Source organism: Tamandua tetradactyla, chromosome 21 (genome assembly GCF_023851605.1).
Source record: "Tamandua tetradactyla isolate mTamTet1 chromosome 21, mTamTet1.pri, whole genome shotgun sequence".
NCBI lineage: Eukaryota > Metazoa > Chordata > Mammalia > Pilosa > Myrmecophagidae > Tamandua > Tamandua tetradactyla.
In genome coordinates, this window is record NC_135347.1 from 34,896,965 (window position 1) to 34,915,272 (window position 18,308).

General features: G+C 36.5%; 1 protein-coding gene and 2 long non-coding RNA genes across 5 annotated transcripts in view; 1 reads left to right on the forward strand and 2 right to left on the reverse strand.

The window, feature by feature from the left end:
* Positions 1 to 18,308, reverse strand: part of LOC143665564 (uncharacterized) — a 398,448-nt gene that overhangs the window by 144,890 nt on the left and 235,250 nt on the right. The window lies entirely within an intron of this gene.
* Positions 1 to 18,308, reverse strand: part of LOC143665565 (uncharacterized) — a 302,502-nt gene that overhangs the window by 50,264 nt on the left and 233,930 nt on the right. The gene's annotated exons all lie outside the window — the stretch shown is intronic.
* LOC143665559 (uncharacterized) overlaps positions 1 to 18,308 on the forward strand; it is a 51,779-nt gene that overhangs the window by 18,638 nt on the left and 14,833 nt on the right. The gene's annotated exons all lie outside the window — the stretch shown is intronic.

Consider the following 18,308-nt stretch of genomic DNA (forward strand, 5'->3'; position numbering starts at 1 on the left):
AGTGAACTGTACCACATTGTGGAGGAAAATGAAAAAAAAAAAACAAACACAGGCTGGACTTTGGAATTCTTATTCATGATGTTACTTAAGACAAAATAATCCAGAATGTATCGATGTTGAACTAATAAATTCTGATGCTGAAGTATTAAGTTCTGAAGATCATAGGCCAACCTCTGTGGGAAGAGTTGGGGTTTTCCCCCTAAGGGAAATGGTGTTCCACTGTCAATCCCAGAAGGGGTCTGGACTAGAAATGTAGTGTCACTGGAGGGTGGGACTTCCGACGGAAACAGAGGAAACTCTCTTCTCTCTGGGGGCCTATTGGAGGGTTTAAACACTTCCAGACTGAGCTGGAGAGTGAACAGTCCTTGTAGGAGCCCTAAGAGGGTGTTGGTTTCGGAGGCCCTGAGAGGAATCACATCTGGTCATGGATGTAAGTTATTCCAGGTGGTCATTCCTAACATCATGCTCCAGGTTTGGCGACATTTTGTGCAAAGTTGCAGCCTGGCCTCTGCTGTGTGGAATTAGAAGAATATTTGGTTTTTGCTTTATTCCTAGTAACAAAGGGCACAGAGAAGATCCCTAGCCCACACAACAACTCGGAGACGTGATAAAAACTCTTTGTGCTGCAATACAGCAGCCACACAAGGGTCATTGACAACAGCGGTAGCGGTGAGGTGGCTTTGCAGAAAGCCAAAATGGAAGAACATGGAAAACTTTCTCCAGCACATTCTCAAAACAACATTCTTAGGAATGAAGCAAAAGCTGTCAGAAACTTTAAGGGAGGAGCCAATTTCCTGCAATCTGGTTGGCCTGTGAGATTGAAGCTCATATCATTTAAGTATTTAGAGGAAATATGATAATATTTTGTAGTCACTGGTTGTTGAGGCCGTGACATTTGGGTTTCACTAAGTTAAGGGTAAAAAATCACTCTCCTCTTTTCAGTCACACAATGTCTTTTCATTAGAAGCCTAAAATAGCAGGGTTTTTCACTGCTCTTCCATTCCTTTGAAACCATACTCATAATTAGCTTCCCACAAGTCCTCCTAGGTTTCTTTCACCATTACTCATCATTCTCATCTATTTGTGTCCCAGATTATGCTTTCTCAACCTCCATTAGTCTCACCAAGTTTAGTGTCATTTGGTTATTTTAAATTCATATTACTAATCTTTGGAAACACAGGAACTAGTAATTTTTCTTTATTAGTGTTTTCAATGGCTCCAAATTAATCAGCTATGTTCACAAAAGCTTCTAACCTGAGGTTTGTGGCTATAAGGATTCATGGATAAATTCCAAGGGGTACTTGAATTTGGACAGGAAAAATTTTATAACTTTTTTTTCATTAAACTCTAACTGAAAACTAGTATCCCTTCAATTATTAATATAAGTACCAAACCACAATGAAAGAACTAGAATATAACTACTTTGATATTGCATTCAAATTATAGGTATCTTGAAAGTCTTTTATGCTCATCAACACTTAAAATTATAGTGATTAATGTTCTACTAAATCTTGTCATTTAACATGTTTATAAAATAGTACATGTATTATGACAATGCAATTAAATGATTTTGATTGTCCTTTCAATAAAATGATTACCTCTATAATTCTATATATATAATGCAATAAATCATTTTTCAGAGAAGAGACCCCATAGGCTTAACTAGACTGGTCATGGAAGTCGTGGCACAAAAAATGATTAGCAATTCCTAAACCAGCCAAAACTCTCCATGCCAGAGCAGTAAAAAGATTTAAAGAAACAAATTTTCATTAAGAGGGGATTGGAGAGATAAATTATGATATATAATTACAATGGAATATTATATAAATAAGATGCTATAGAGGAATACTTCATGGTATAAATGGAAAAATGTGCAGAATACATTATGTAAAAAAGGTTGTGCATAATATGATCACTTTTTGCAAATCAAATATTCATCACTTATACATACACTGTAGACCTATAATATATACAGAAAACAGGCGTCAAGATACATGCAAAAATGTTAATGATGGTTATCTCCAGATGGTTGGATCTTAATGTTTACCTCATTTATAAAAACTTTATATCAACTCACAATTATTTTTTTCAAGAAAAATAAATAATATTATTTCTATATTTTTTAAAAAATGAAGCCCTGGGAAGTGATCCAAAAAGGGTATCATTCTTAACTCTGACCATCACATTCATATACTCAACAAATAAACCTCAGTTTAGCGTTCAGTGTTATTGGATGAATCAATGGATCTACTATCACTATAAAAACTAAAATCTGATTTTCATGCAAATTGTTTAGTACCGAACCAGTAAAACTTTAATTAAGCACCATTTATCAGCTTTCTAGCTAGGGACCTAAAGTCAATTTATCTTTAGCATGAGTATCAAAGATTCACTTCTTTCAAAACTGTGTCCCACCAATCAATATTAAATTTTGTCTGAAGAGAGTTCTTTTTGTTTTGTTGATTTTTTCTTTCTTGCTTTTTGAACATCTTGTAATAAAGTAAAAAGAAATTTAGATCCCCACACAAAAATTCTCTTGTTAAAAGTAAACATATTTTTAGGTTTATGGGATCAACAATTCCATCCTGACCAAAAAGGGGAAAAGAAGTGTAATTAATAAAGTATCAGTGGCAGAGAGAGTTCAAATAGAGTCGAGAGGCTACTCGGGAGGTTGCTTTTATGCAAGCTTCAGTTAGACCTTGAAAAAAAAATAAACATATTTTATAACACATGTTCTTACATTCACAATTCCCCACAACAAAAACTTCTCCTTCCTCCATGATTGTGCATTAGCATACAACTTTGTGTAATTCTGAATCATAGTGTCACCGGAAAAAAAAATTCTTATTTTACTTTTATGTCTGGGTGTTAGGAATTCCAAAATGTTGCTGAAATAAATATGTCCATTACACCCCTTAAAACTTACTAACTGGAAAAATATAGATTTTAATAGATTAATTTAGATTAATTAAAATCTAAAAATAGATTTTAATAACATTGCTAAGTAAAAATTTTATGACCTTAAAATACAATTCTTATAAAACTAGACATTCATCAAGGATTCAAGATATGACTACAAAATAATTGGCCAAATATTGCTAATAAAAGCACTATCATTTACATATGAATGGACGTCATCCTTCCTGAGCAGTCACCTTGGGAAACTTCAGGCCAATTTCAGGGGCATTTGCCTTTGCTCGGGACAATTTTAGCACCTCCCTTTTGGAACTGTCTTTAGTATACTGCATTTTGTTTTAAGCAAATATCTTTAAAGGTAGGCAAACTTTGTCTTTTAAAGTCGAATCTGATCTTCAACAACAGAAGGAGGTGGGGCCCTGGGTGCCCAGGGGAAGAAGTGTGTGACAATAGGACTGAGGGGTGGGTGTGATACTGTATTTTAGGGGTGGTATTCAAAATACTAAACAACAGGTATGGCAGGACACTGGTCAGTCAGAACAGATGGCACTACAGAAAGGTCCTGGAGAGTGTGACCAAGATTCAGACATTAACTCTTTAGTAGCTGACTGTGAGGTCTCTTAGCTGATTACAAGCTTTCCCTCATGGGGAGGTTGGAACCTTGGGGATAAGTGGGCACTTGGTGACTTTCTGCGCTATGGAATTTACCAGTGTTTTGAGTATTTTAATGTCCACCGAGGGAGTACAGTGCACACAGCTGAATATAAGTTTTTACAAAGTGCAGAGAGGCCACTTCTGTTCTTCGCGACTTCTGCGTTTACTCTGCTGGCATTGACTAAAAGTTGTTGGAAGGTGTTCAGAGTGATGGTAGCAATGTTGGAAAAAATATGCAGGACTTCAAGATAATTATTTTGAAGAGTGTTGCTTTTCTGAATATTTAGGTTCTGTGAACTCACTAGGAACAGAGACTGTGTCTTTTTTCAGTTTTTCTCCCTAGCACCTAGCACAATGCTTGGCATATAGTGGTTGCTTAATAAATATTTGTTGAATGAATTAAAATAATAAATATTTGTTGAACGAATGGCATGTTTGTTAAAGATTATTTCAAAGTAAAATCACATATTTAAGGTTTTTAAAAATGATCATTATTGTTTAGACCAGTAAATCCTCTTCATTTTATTGGAAACAGTTCTAAAAAGCTCTCTGAATTGAAAAGTCCACCAATGTTTATTCCTGTCTCAAAATACTTTGGCTAGCTGCCTATTCTCTTGAAGGTAGTTTTTTTTCAATGATATTTTCATTGTTACATGATTTAAAAACCCACTGGTAGAAGTGAATCTGTCTTTAATGCCTTGAAGTTCCCATTATTTCTAGCCAAAAAAGGTTTGCTAACTTCCCTTTCAGCAGGCAGGACCTGACTTTCCTGAGGCCAGGGCCACTAATACAGCTGCAGGCTGACATTCCAAAGGCTGCCTATACTTAGTGTTGTGCTAAGTACTTAATATATCTTTAATTTTCCTAACTCCTTTTGCAACTGAGGAAATGGAGCCACAGAGAAGTTAAGCAACTTCCCCACAATTTGTACAGCTAGTGAGTGGTGAAGGTAGATTTTTGAGTACAGGCAATTTGGTGTTAGATATGGGCACCCTTATCTTAGGAATTTCAGGGGCATTTACCTTTGCTGAACACAGTATAAGGAGCAAGAGTTTGCTTATCCTCAGTCAACAAACAGAGTAGGGACTGAAGTATTTCCTGGACCTAAAATGTACCTTAGGGCTCTCATTACATTGAATCTCAGAAATCAGACGTCAGAAGGGAAGCTTCGTTATACATTCAATATGCAAGTGTTTCTTGAACAAGTGTGATGTACCAGGTAGCTAGGTTCAGGGACTACACATTGGGGAGCTGCAATCTATTTCTGGTTGGTTGATGTAGCACCTAGAAACTTACTCAAATCATCTAGGGCTCTTTATTCCATTGCCACAAAAGGGGGAAAACTGAACTCCTGTGTAAATCATTTGAATTCTGGATCCTAAACCATCCTCCTCAATGAGTTGCAAAATAGACATATCTGTGGAAAGGAGAGGGTCTACTGCTTTCTTCTTTCTGAATCCCTTAGAGGAATATTTCCTCTCCTTTATTATTCTATGCTTATAAGGATAGTAATAGAGTAAGGGGAGGTAAAGATTAGGAATGAAGCATATAAACTATTTGGAACACAGGTAGTCATAAACACTCTGCTAACATGGGCAGCATTTTTGTGTTCCTGCAGTATTATTCTCTCTAATATTGTGGCCCACGGGCTAATTATTTCATTACAAATTTTATGTCTTTAGGAGGTATTTAAAGTTATACAATAGCTTTATTTATTATCATAATTTGGAACACTTGTAACATTAACTGAACTTTGTACCTTTGTAGAATGATTAAAGTTGTGCTTTAAAGTGAGGTTAATAAATAACCAAAGAGAAGGCAGGCTGCTAAAGAAATAAGTCTAGAATAGAAACTATAGGAGTGCTAAATTCCCCAAACAAGCTGAAAGATAAAAACTCTAACTTTTTTGCCATAACATTATCTTAACATATGCTAAAAGGCTGGTCTGCTGCGTATGGAATTGGCAACCCCACGCCATCTAGTCTTGCTAAGATTTCAAGTTTAAAAAAGGGTTGTCTACCAGCAACAAAAACAAAATAGTTCTACTTTTCCCTAAAATCCCAAATTCCCAATATGAAAGTCATCCTAATGTTCTGAATTACCTATTTTTAATTTTTCTCTTATCGTCTGATATGTAAGCTGGCTTTAAATCTCCTGTTGGAGACAAAGTATGATACAACTTTAAAAATGAGCAAACAGACAAATATAAATAAATCAATACTTGGGAGCTTCTTCTCTTTCACCTAAAGCTTTGATCCATGTAAAGCTACAATTCCCTTTGGGAGAGATCATGTTTTAAGCTGTGTTCAGCCATTTTTGCTTTAGTTGACAAAGTCTTGAGTCTTTCCTGAGAACATATTTTGCCAGAAGATAAAAATTGACATCTCCACCTTTTTCTGAGAAGAAAGCATACCCAGAATTCTCCTTTATTCTGATTTTATTCCAAGGACAGGACTGCTTCCTTTAAAATGGAACATTAAAATCTTTTTCACCCAAAAATAAAATGCTGAGGTACATATATCTTGTATCTTGTGAGAAAGAAATCAGATTTAAATCTCAACTTTAAAACGAACTTCCCTTCATACTCATTTATTATACTCAAGAGGGGGAAAAATAAGTTAACTACCCTGCAGTTGCACAACCTATGAGAATAAAATGTTAAAAGATTTTTCTCAAAGGGATTATAATAAACCAGTCTCTTCGTCTCACTGAGTGCTTCTAATTTTTCTTGGCTGTGTTTAAGTCAAATCATTAGATCAATAAAACACAGTGCTCAAAGCCTGTGGTTGCAGGCTCAAGAATGATAGGGAGCAGGCAACATGGACATTACAGTACACAACTGTGCTTTGGGGGAAATTATGGCGCAATATCCTGAGAAAAGCTTCGAGCCATAAAAATGTAGCGTGCAGGACCTCCTCCAGAGAGAACTGTCTCCCCAGGTCCCAAAACGATGCCTGTCGTCCTACACCCTCCCTCCAGTCTGAGTCCTTCTACTGCATGTGGTTTTTCCCTCAGGGATCATTATTGGGTTTCTTAATGATAAGTTTGTGTATGAAAAAGGAAAGCTCAAGACTGTAATTTCATATATACTTAAAAAATAACATAGGAAGAAAGCTTAGTAGAGACAAGTAACCTTCTGGAGGCTGCTGTGTCTTAGAGTATACCTGCGAAGGGCAAACTGATAGATGAATATGCACAGCACTCAAAAGGACAAACTGGGGAGAAAGAAACCTTTGTTTCCCTCCAGGTTTTGGGAGCTCTGGTCTCCTCAGCTGCACTTCAGAAACAATATGAGCTCCCAGAGAGAAGAGACACCAGCTGTTAAAGCAAATGAGTGCTTAGAACATTCAAGTTGGAAATTCAATGACAATGAGAAAGGGGATATTTCTTTTAACTGTGGCAACAATGCACTTACAGAGGTACTTACCAACAAAGACCTAAGTGAGGGGTATATCGAGGCAAAGTGGAGGTGAAAACAATTTCCAGAGGCTGTACCTGGTTGGGACAATAAGCAGTTTCATCTCTAGATTGAAATAATACAACAGCCTTCCAGCTAATCTCCTCACTCCACTCTTATCCATTCTGGTCCTTTCTCTACACAGTGCCTGAGTTATCCTTATAAAACACAAACTAGATATGTCACTCCTGATTAAAACCAGTCACATTAAGAATAAATTCAAGTTCCTATGATGGCCTAGGAGATCCTGAATTTTCTGGCCCGTGCGTCTTCATGACCTCATCTTGTATCCTTCTCCACCAATTTATCATTCCAATGGGACTTTACTGGCCTTTCAGTTCCCTCGGTACTTCTGTGCTGGCTGTTCTCTCTTCTCACAGTTGCTCAGTGTTCAAGCCTTGGCTTAAATATCACCTCCTTGGAAAGTCCTTTCCAAACAACCCTCATCTAAATTAGGGTCCCCCAACAATTCTCTGACCCATTTAATTTTCTTTACAGCACTTGTCAATAGCTGAACTTCTCACGTGTTTCTTTACAGCACTTGTCAATAACTGAAATCTCACGTGTTTTCTGCAAGTTTATCTCTTTCCCTTTCATTAGAATACAGCTTCAAAAGAGCAGGGATCTTGCTTACAAAGTACAAACATTGTGCCTGGGATAAAGCTAGCTCCCTCTAGATATTTGTTTCCTATGTAAATGAAAAATGTGCAAACAGAACCTAGATGCTAATGGAAGAAAAGGGAAATGTGTTTATGAGAATATATTTCTTTTTTTTTTTTTTCAGATGTCACACAGATGTCCAAAGTTCCAGGGAATGAACAGGTCATACATTAAGAGCTCAGCATCTCAGATTTTAGAAATAACTGTTACAACTCAGGAATAAATGTGACTTCTATAAGAGCTTACAATCCAGGAACCTTTACAATAAGCCTTCCTCTGATAGCCTATGCTCTTGGATTCAATTCTCAGAGTTTACACATTATAGTTAGTCCATATATTTTTTTCAATCTAAATTTATTTTAACATTTGTTCCCCCTATTATTCATCTTTATTCCAAATGTTTTACTTGTCTGTTGATAAGGAAGCTAAAAGGAGCATCAGACACAAGGTTCTCACAATCACACAGTCACATTGTGAAAGCTATATCATTTTACAATCATCTTCAAGAAACATGGCTACTGGAATACAGCTCCACATTTTCAGGCAGTTCCCTCCAGCCTCTCCTCTACATCTTGACTAACAAGGTGATATCTATTTAATGCATAAGAATAACCTCCAGGATAACCTCTCGACTCTGTTTGGAAACTCTCAGTCACTGACACTTTATTTTGTCTCATTTCACTCTTCCCCCTTTTGGTCAAGAAGGTTTTCTCAATCTCCTGATGCTGAGTCTCAGTTCATTCTAGGGGTTTTCTCAATCCCTTGATGCTGAGTTTCAGCTCATTCCAGGATTTCTGTCCCATGTTGCCAGGAAGGTCCACACCCCTGGGAGTCATGTTCCACGTAGACAGGGGGAGGGTGGTGAGTTTGTTTGTTATGTTGGCTGGAGAGAGAGGCCACATCTGAGCAACAAAAGAGGTTCTCTTGGGGGTGACTCTTAGACCTAATATTTTAAGTAGACTTGACCTATCCCTTGTGGGGTTAAGTTTCATATGAACAAACCCCAAGATTGGGAGCTCAGCCTATGACTTTGGTTGTCCCCACTGCTTGTGAGAATATCAAGAATTCAATTTAGGGAAGCTGAATTTTCCCCCTTTCTCACCAAAAGACTTTGCAAATACTTTTTTATTCACTGTTCAAACCACTCTGGGATTTATCGGGGCATCACTCTAGACAAACCAACAAAATCTCATGTCCTACTCAAGGTTCCATGTACTTATGGTGTTCAATTAAGCTGCCTACATGAGTTATATTAGGAAATGCACTAGTCAAAATATAAATTTTGTACCAAATATTTTTTAGAATATATTTCTAAGGGATTGAATGGTTCAAAGGGTTTTAGGAGAAATTTTATCAGAGGTTAGACTTTCAAAAAATTTAGAGCAATGGTCCATATATTCAGTTAACTAATAGCTCTGTTGCTGGCAGTTCAAATCCTAGCCTCCCATTAATAGTTGAAAGTCTTTTAAATAAACTCAACAGAGAGGCTTAGGATAGAAACCATCCAGCTCAGAACTACAGATGCTAAAGACTTGTAAGAGCCCTTTTGGGCTATTCTGCCATTCTGCCCTGATAATCCAATTAGTGAGGAAATCACTCAAGTTATAATAGAATGAAACATTGATGAAAATAAAAAATCATTTCAAAATAAAAGTCTAATTTCATTTCCCTCCACTATCCCCCAATACTAGGGTCCCTACACCAATTTTCTGAGGCACTTACCCTTACATAGCAATGAAGCATCATGCTGCCAGAAGCCATATCAAACCGTATGTACCCTATACTGGCATATCTCAAATGCTGACATGCCAATTGTGCCACTATTGAAAGCACCATAGTAAAGTTACCAGTCCACAGTAAAATGAGAAAAATAAATCAGAATAGGATGGCTGTTTATTCTAAAATATAGTGCTCTCTTCCTATACTAAGTCCTGCCCAGGGTTTTTTTGTTACTATTGTTCAACTTAATCTACATTTTAAAAAATATGAAACAATATGGACACTAGATAATTTTTTGTTTGTTTGTTGATGAGTGCTATTTCTTTTATAATTGTGCTGGGAACCACTGCCCTAGTCTTACTTCCCTTGCTGATATACCAACATTCTCCAGTCCAACCTCAGGCACTTGAATGACCACCACATCATAAGACACCATGGCTCCCAAATCTGGCAGATCATTAGAGTCACCTGAGGAGTTTTATGAACCTACAAATCCCAGGGCCTACCACCAGGAATTGTGATTCAGTAAGTCTGGGGTTAGCCTCGGGTACCTACATTTTTAAAAGCCCCCTCAATGATACTGGAGATCATCCAAGATTAGAAACCACTTTTATGATGTATGTGTACTGAGTGCATTTCTTCTATGTATTTATAACGTAATATCACCTGGAAGGAAGGTTGATTAGGAGAACAAGAGTCTGGTTCAGGTGTAGTAAAGCATCCAGGGAAATTTGGATACGTACATTTTTAGCATGCTCCCTTCCTTAGACATCAACCCATCTGCAATTGCTATTCTTTCCTCCTGGTTTAGCCTTTCTCTTATTACGTTAGGTATTCTTTTCTTTAAGACTAAACACACTTGCCCCACCTGTCTAACTTCCCTTTTGATCTTTCATGCAGAACAAATAATTAATCTTAGGAAATGACACTTAAATCTCTTGGGTTTTATCAGCATTTCTATTAAAGGTAAGTATCCAAAACTGGACATAATACTAGTACATAACAATCCCCTCACTTGTACACCAAACATCTGTTAATATAACTTACTATCACCTTCACTTTTACAGACTTCATCACACTTACATTATTTTGAGGTTTGTTCCAATCCAAACCAACTGGCTTCACATGAATTCCAACAAGCAGGTCTCCTTCAACCAATAAAACTGACTTTTTAAAACTACAAGTTATACATATAATTCTGTTTAAATTCATCACATCAGTTTCAGTATCATTTCAACAGATTAGATCATTGTGTCATTCTGAATTTAATTCTGCCATTCAACATACAAAGTCTCTTCCAGATACTGCTTATCTTATGTAATGAATCATTTGTTATTTCAACTAGATAAGTACAGCATCTATGCTGTCATTCAAATAATTGATAACATATTTTTGAAGAGGTTAAGACAGGGCAATTGCTTCCTAAAGTTTTCCTTCTAAGTCTCTTGTTTATCCAGCTATGAATTCACTTGCCTATACTGCCATCCACATCATATTTCTACGCATTGTCTATCGTGTCATAATATACATGATCATAATAAATACAGAACGATAGTCAATATCAATTTATTTTAAAGGATTATATGAAACATGTTTTCGAGTACCTTGTTTAAAATATGCTGAACTGAACCTATAGCGTTCCATAAACCCTCATGTATCCTGCTACTTACCGGCAACTAATACTTTTTATCTTTTTGTATAAGCTCTCAAATTTTCTGATTAAAAATGTGTGCTATTTTTTTATATTGGAAATCAACATTAAGATTACTGGTTAGTAATTTTCAGAATCCACTGTTTATCTCCTATAAGAGTCAGAGTAGATTAGGAAATGCTGCTATAACAAATAAACCCAAAATGTCAGTGGTTTATGACACATATTTGTTTCTCATCCTTATTTATGTCCATTGTGCGTTGGCTCTGATACATGTCACATTCATTTCAGGACCCAGGCTGAAGAAGGAGTAGCTCCTGATGAGATGATGGTCTGGTGGCAGAAGGAGGAAAGTGGTGACAGAACACATAGTGCCCTTAAAACCTCTGCTTGAAAGTTGACAATGTCACTCTTGATTACATTCCATTGGCCACAGCAAGACATATGGCCAAGCCTGACATCAATGTAGTGAGAAATAGAATCTTCCTGTACAGAGGGACCTTACTATAAAGTAGAAATGGGGAAGAAGTAGCAAATATTTTGAACAGAATATCCCCACTTTGAAAATTGGGGTCAGATGTCCCTTTCTCCTTTTCTCATGAGATATTTTCCTCTGTTCTACAAAATTTCTTAAAGAATTTGGTAGTTTATGATCATATCAATGAGATAATTTATTGCCTAAAATGTAGCTTGCCAGATTGTTCTGGATGAAAGATCAAACGTGCATATGGGTCCTTAAAATAATTCAAAATATTTAAGCTATTATTAACCTCTTATAATATATGCCAGTGACCTCTTAATGCAATGATCTCTCAATGTTGCCGGCTTAAAAATCATTCTTGGTATAGAGAGAAAAGCGGAAGTGTAGTGTTTTCTTTTCACATGATACCATCATTCTCAAGAAATGGACCTATAATTTTCATCTATCTATTGTTCTGAAAATAGCCATAAAATTGCTGCTGCTGTCTTTAGTGGTTTTTGTGAGCCTCAGCTAATCCTTGGCTTTAACTTTCTTGAAATTGTCCAAGTCCTTTATATTCTCCTGAGTTTTATGTTTTCTCATCCACAATTTATGTATATGTCTTCCCATCTTATCATACACTTTTTAATGTAAACATGCTGGGTTCTTTATATGCCTCCTCATTTTTTTTTCCATTGAGAGTAGTTTTAATTGCAAAGTCAGAATTTCGTAATTCAGCCCTCCTTATTACCATAGGATTATATTTCATTTTTAGTCTCTTCTTAAAAATCTTTTTTTTTTAAGAAAATATTCCATTGGCTATTATTTGGCACTCCACCTTTACTGTATCCTTTTGTTTTATTTTTTAACGGCATGGTTATGAGAAGCAATATAGCATAAATGTTAAGAGTTCAGTCTCTGAAGTTGCAATTTATATCTTAGTTTCTCTCTTGCTTAGTTTCCTCTCTAAAAGGGGGACAATTATACTTCTTACCTTATCCTGTCATTGTTAAGATTGATTAAGTTAAAAGATGTGAAGTACTTGGAACAGTGCCTGGTACATAAGTAATACTATGTACTTGTGGTTTTGGGGTAATAAAAGTGCTTCGGGTTATAGGATTTTTTCGGCCTCTGCTGAGAAACTGAAGTTACAATTTCTTATAATCTTGTAGGGAAGCATTCTACTTTGCCAAGAATCATTCCTTTCAGTGCTTGCCAAACTTTTCATAAAACTGGGAAGTAGTTAGATAGAGTATGGGAAAGAGTTCTAGTTCCAGAGGGTGGGCTGAGGACATGGGTTTTCTCATCTTTTTCTGAAGACGATACAGAACGTAAAAAAGAAATTCAAAGGGAAGAAAGCCTTAAAAGCAGAGAGAATAGTAGAGATAAATCAACAAATTCCTGTGAACAGAAATTATCTGCATAAGTGAAATGGAGCAGTGAAGGCTGCAGCACAGACAGCAGAAGGGAGCTGCAGCAAAGGGCAAAGCCTGATTTCTTAATGGAACATTGGAAAGGCTCCCAGCTTAGAGTAGGCAGCTATAATGGAGGCCAATGAAAATAGGGGGTTCACTGAAAATTCTTTAATAAAATAGCTGCACCAGTTGCCCCTTGCCTTCATATATACATACACATGCACACACTCCAGAACCTTTGCATGCAGAATGAAAGACAGCCCAGTGTTCACTCCAGAGGAAAAAAACAGTGCAGGTACCTATGTTCCCTGCTTGGGAAAAGTATAGGCTGCTAGTATGAGTTCTGGTTTCCTTGTTCCTCATCCACTCACCTGAGGCAGATTCTATGGATCACAAACCCTACCCAGATACAAAAGTCTTCAATTCAAGGAAGAGGCAACCTGGGATAAAAGGCCAACCTGTGCAGTAGGCAAGGAAGCCTGAACCCCCAACCTGGGATAATCAACCAAACATTTACTCTAAAATATGCACTGATAAGCGAGAACCACCAAACATATGAGGAATACCAGCATCATTAAAGAGAACGATCAAGATAAAAACAGAGCAAGGAACCCAGGAGGATAAAGTGGAAATGCAGATACTAGAAGAAAACATTTTAAAAAATTCTAATTAGACACCTCATAAGTTTTTATATGATGTTGCAACCTTAAAAATAGAAACAATGCTATAAAAACCGGGCCAGATCACAATAAAAACCAACTCTTGAAATTTTGTTTTAAAAATGGAAAATCAAAAATTTAATAGAGGGTCAGGGAGATAAAAATATATCAGAACACAGAATGAAAAACAAAAAAATGAAGCAGATGTGAGAAAAGATCAGAGTCGTAAAGGCTCAAACTACAAAGTTCACTGTTTGGCCAACTGGGGTTCTAGAAAGAGAACAGAGAAAATGGGGAGGGAAAGCACATTACTTAAAAAAAAAAAAAAAAGAGGAAGAAAAATGTCTCTAAGCTGAAGAAAGACATAACCTAAAAAACCAAAAGGCCCACTGAATATTTGCTCAGCAGAGTGAATGTGAGGGACTCATATCTAGACATATGCTGACGAAAAAAGACAAGAAAACAGTGGCGTTCTGAGGGGAAATTATTTTGAACCTTGAAGTATCTATCCAGGCAAGTTAACAATCAAAGTGAGGACAAGTAAAAACATTTTCAGACATGCATGCAGTGAAAACTGAGCGTCACCAACCCAGTCCTCCTCCTCGTCACCAAATTCTTTCCAAGGAAATTATTTGCAAATATATGCCAGCAAAAGGAAGGTAAAAGCCAAGAAAGATGGAGATGTGGGATATAGGAAAAACGAAATAAAAAGAAATCTCAAAAGCAACATCCAATTAAAACAGGAAGTTGGCAGGTTCTGAGAAAATTGTCCAAAGGAATCACTACCTTGTTTTTTTTAATTTGAGAATATGAGCACAAACCTGAAACTTGTTAGTGTTATTAGTGTTACTAGTAAGCGATATTTCTTCTCTCAACAAGAAAAAAGGAAAGGTGACTAGACTCTACAGGAAAAAAATTTAATATACAGGAAAACAAGACCCAAATAGGAAGCAAATCAGAATGTGGTATAATTTTAAACAAGTTTAATAACTGTAACAAAACAGAATCGATCAGGCTTCAATGCCAAGAATATTGTCCTCTTGGGGGCCAGGAATCAAAATATTGAACTCATTGGAAAAGAGTTATAATCTAGTGTCCTACTTTGAGCCACAGTAACCAATACTCAAGTGATTACCAAAAAAAAAAACAAAAAAAACAAAAAAAAAACCACACACACATAACTCTTGATTGGTTTTATAATTACTCTATAGATTATAATTACATTTACAGAACAAAATGCAAACATGGAACAAATGGTAAAGCCAATGATTGTTAGAAGGAGGATGAGAAAGAGGAGAAGCAGAGGGAAAGATCCAGGCATTATCACCATCTCATGTAGTATTGAGTCAGGAGATATATCTAAAGTTGAGGGAACAAGAAAAAGAATATGTCATTATTATAAACATAGAAATGTCACAGCAGAAAACACGGGAAAACTAAAATTAAAAATGTAATATCAGACAGCGGGAGGAAGAATTTTTAAAAAGTTGAGTAGTGTTTCAATAAGTTATATCCACAACATTCATCATAGAAAATCACTGATAATATTTTAAATTGATTAATCAATAAGGAACAATATAAACACATTACTAGATTTATAGAGGGAGCCCCAAACAAAAAAATTAAAAATTATTTCTGAGAAGAATGATATTTGTGCAAAGGACAATGTTTTATTTTCTTGGGCTGCTCAAAGCAAATACCATGAAATGGTTCAACTCAAACACTGGGAATTTATTTGCTCATGGTTTTGAGTCCAAGCAGGTATCCAAATCAAGGCAATGCTTTCTTCCTTGAGGCCACCATTCTAGAGCGAGTTGCTGGCAATCTTGGCTCCTCTGTCATATGGAAAGGCACATGGCAGTATCTCCTGGTCTCTCCCTTCCTTTCCAGGTCTCATGAATTCAGTTTCTTGCTTCTATGGCTTTCTCTTTCTGTAGCTGTATTTATTCTCTTACAAAGGACTCAGTTTTAGGATTAAGTCCCACTGAATAAGGTCCTATTTACAATAGGTTTACACCCACAGGAATGGATTAGATTTAAGAGCATGTTTTCTGGGGTACATACAGCTTCAATCCACCACAGACAAGGAACAGTTTATTTTATTACAAATTCTTTCCATACTACTTGATTTCTATTTAGGGCCTCAACCCACTATTAAGATTAACACTTTGGGGGATAACATCAATAATAAAGACTTGGACCTATATAGGTAGTATTGGTCATGTCTCCCACAGAAGGTATGTTTAGGTCCTAACTCCTGGTCATGTGGTGGGAGCCCATTTGTAAATAAGACCTTTGAAGGTGTTATTAGTTAAGGTGTGCCCAAACTGAAAGAGTGTGGGCCTTAATCTAAGTCCTCATAAGCAAAGGAAATTGGACACAGCAAGTGAAGCCATGTGGAGCAGACAGAATTGGAAGGCAATGGAACCCAAAAGAGAAAGGAGAAGACACCATGCACTGCCATGTAATGGAAAGCCAAGGAACCCCAAGATTCCGGCCAACTAAAACTGACTATGGGAGGAGGCAAACCTTCTAGCCTCTAAAGCTATGAGCCAATTAGATCCTGTAGTTAAGCCAATCCATCACCTGGTATTTGTTTTAGCAGCTAAGAAACTAATACAGGCAGCAAGACAGAAGTACCACATACTGTAATAAAATATATGACCCATAGCCAGTCTCTTTGGGAGAAAGTGGACAGCCCTGAGTGGGAGAGTAGATCACTGATCAGGCTGAACAAATTATGTTGATATTGGCCATCTCTTGGGTAACCACAAGGCCTTTGGAGTCCTCTCCCAGAACTCCAGGCAAAACTCAGTTTTCAGCTTGACTGAGCTGCCAAATTCCCATACCTCAGTAAATAGGAGACGCCTCATGGGGCACCATTCGGCCACTATCAAGCTGGGTTTTCAGAAAACTCATTAAGTTATAACCTTGCATTGGAACTTTAGGAGATAAAACACAACACTTTTGAAGTGATTTTTAACTTCCATAATCTCCACTACTGAACTGAACTATAGAATTGAACTACTTACTTCAACAAGAATTACTGAATGCCTACTTTGAGCACACAGTATAGGAAAAACAAAATAAACAAGGCATGATCCATTTTCTCCAGGAGCTTACAAACCAATAACTAAGAGAGAGAGAGACATATGCAGCTAATTTTAATACAAACTAAACATATGTGATTTGGAACATAATGAGGGAAGAGACCAATTACAGTTTAGAAAGGGATTTAGAAAGACTGAGGAGGTGTTAGACGTAAATTGAGATCCTGGGGCTTGCAGCAACAAAATGTCTACAGGCCAGTGCTGTGATGCTCTTGTGATTTAGGTAGAAATCTGAGAGCAATATTATCTGAGCTGTATTTGCCCTGGCCAAGGACCATATCAGTATTTTTAGTTTGGAGTGGCTCTGGATTTCTGTGATTACATGCTATATTCATCCTAAACTCCTTGTTTACCCACATATAAGCATTTTCCTTAGAAAATATGAATTGTAAAGTATAAGTCTAGCAGAGAATAGAAGCCTATATTGTGGTAAAGCAAACCAGAACTCATTCGTAACTCTAATTACATCCAAAACTCTGGTTTGTTTCTATTTTTAATGGCATATCTCTACATGTATTCATATCCATGTGTCTACCTTCTACCCTCAAATCCAGAAGATTAAAGAACCAGGGAATGTTAAAGTTGGAAGGAAACTACTATTATTTACTATAATCCTATCATTTTACAGATGAAGAAACTAGGGCAAGGTAGATCAAATGTGACTTCCCAAGGTTACACAATCACAGAAAGACACAAAGCCCAGAAACAAGGCCAACAGCTCTTTCTTCTGGATACTAAGCTGAAAGAAAGATGAAGAGACAGAAAAAAATAAAAAATAGTAAAAAGTTTAAAAGTAGGGGCTAATTACGTTGCTACAGGCAACCATAGAGCTAGAAGTGTCAGTGTTTCTGAAGCAAACTCCAAATAGCTTCAAGGGGTCTTTTTTACTTGAGATATTTTCTACTTGGGAAAAATGTATACACATGCTACCAAAGTATGAAACTATTTTGGTTGATTATTAAAAATAAATTATTTTATTTATTCTGTTAGATATAGTAGCCAGGATATGGTAATTAGTTAATCCTCCCTCTTTTTATCATTTTTGTTTCAGCAAAGCAAAACATGAAAAAGCAAAAAGAAATATTTTAAATATAGATATGTTCTTGCTTTTACTTAATATGAATTCAGAGATAATGTATGTTAAAATAAACCATAATAGTGCAGAGACTATGTTGCTTTTGCTTACCACTATATCTTCAATATCTATCACAGCACCTGGCTTGTAGAATGTACTCAATAAATATTTGCTGAAATAATAAGCAAATTAACACTATACTGTATTGTAGCTCTCTATCAACCCTTGTATATCACTCATTATGTTCAATATTTAGTTCGTGGAAATCAGACAAATAGTATCACTATTTGAATGACTACAAAACTTTACCCGTCCTTGATTTTAAACCAACCCATCTTTTCCAAAAGTATACCTCATGATTAAACATCTTCTTCTATGTTTGCCCACTAATTAAATTCTAGGTGATAGCTGGAGCCTACTTGGAAGTAGAAGCCCTCTTTTCCGCTCTTCTTTACCCCAACCCCTGGGAGGGTTCTAGAGGAGAAAAACACACCTGATCCAATCCCAAGTAAGGATTTTGTGACTGGCCAAG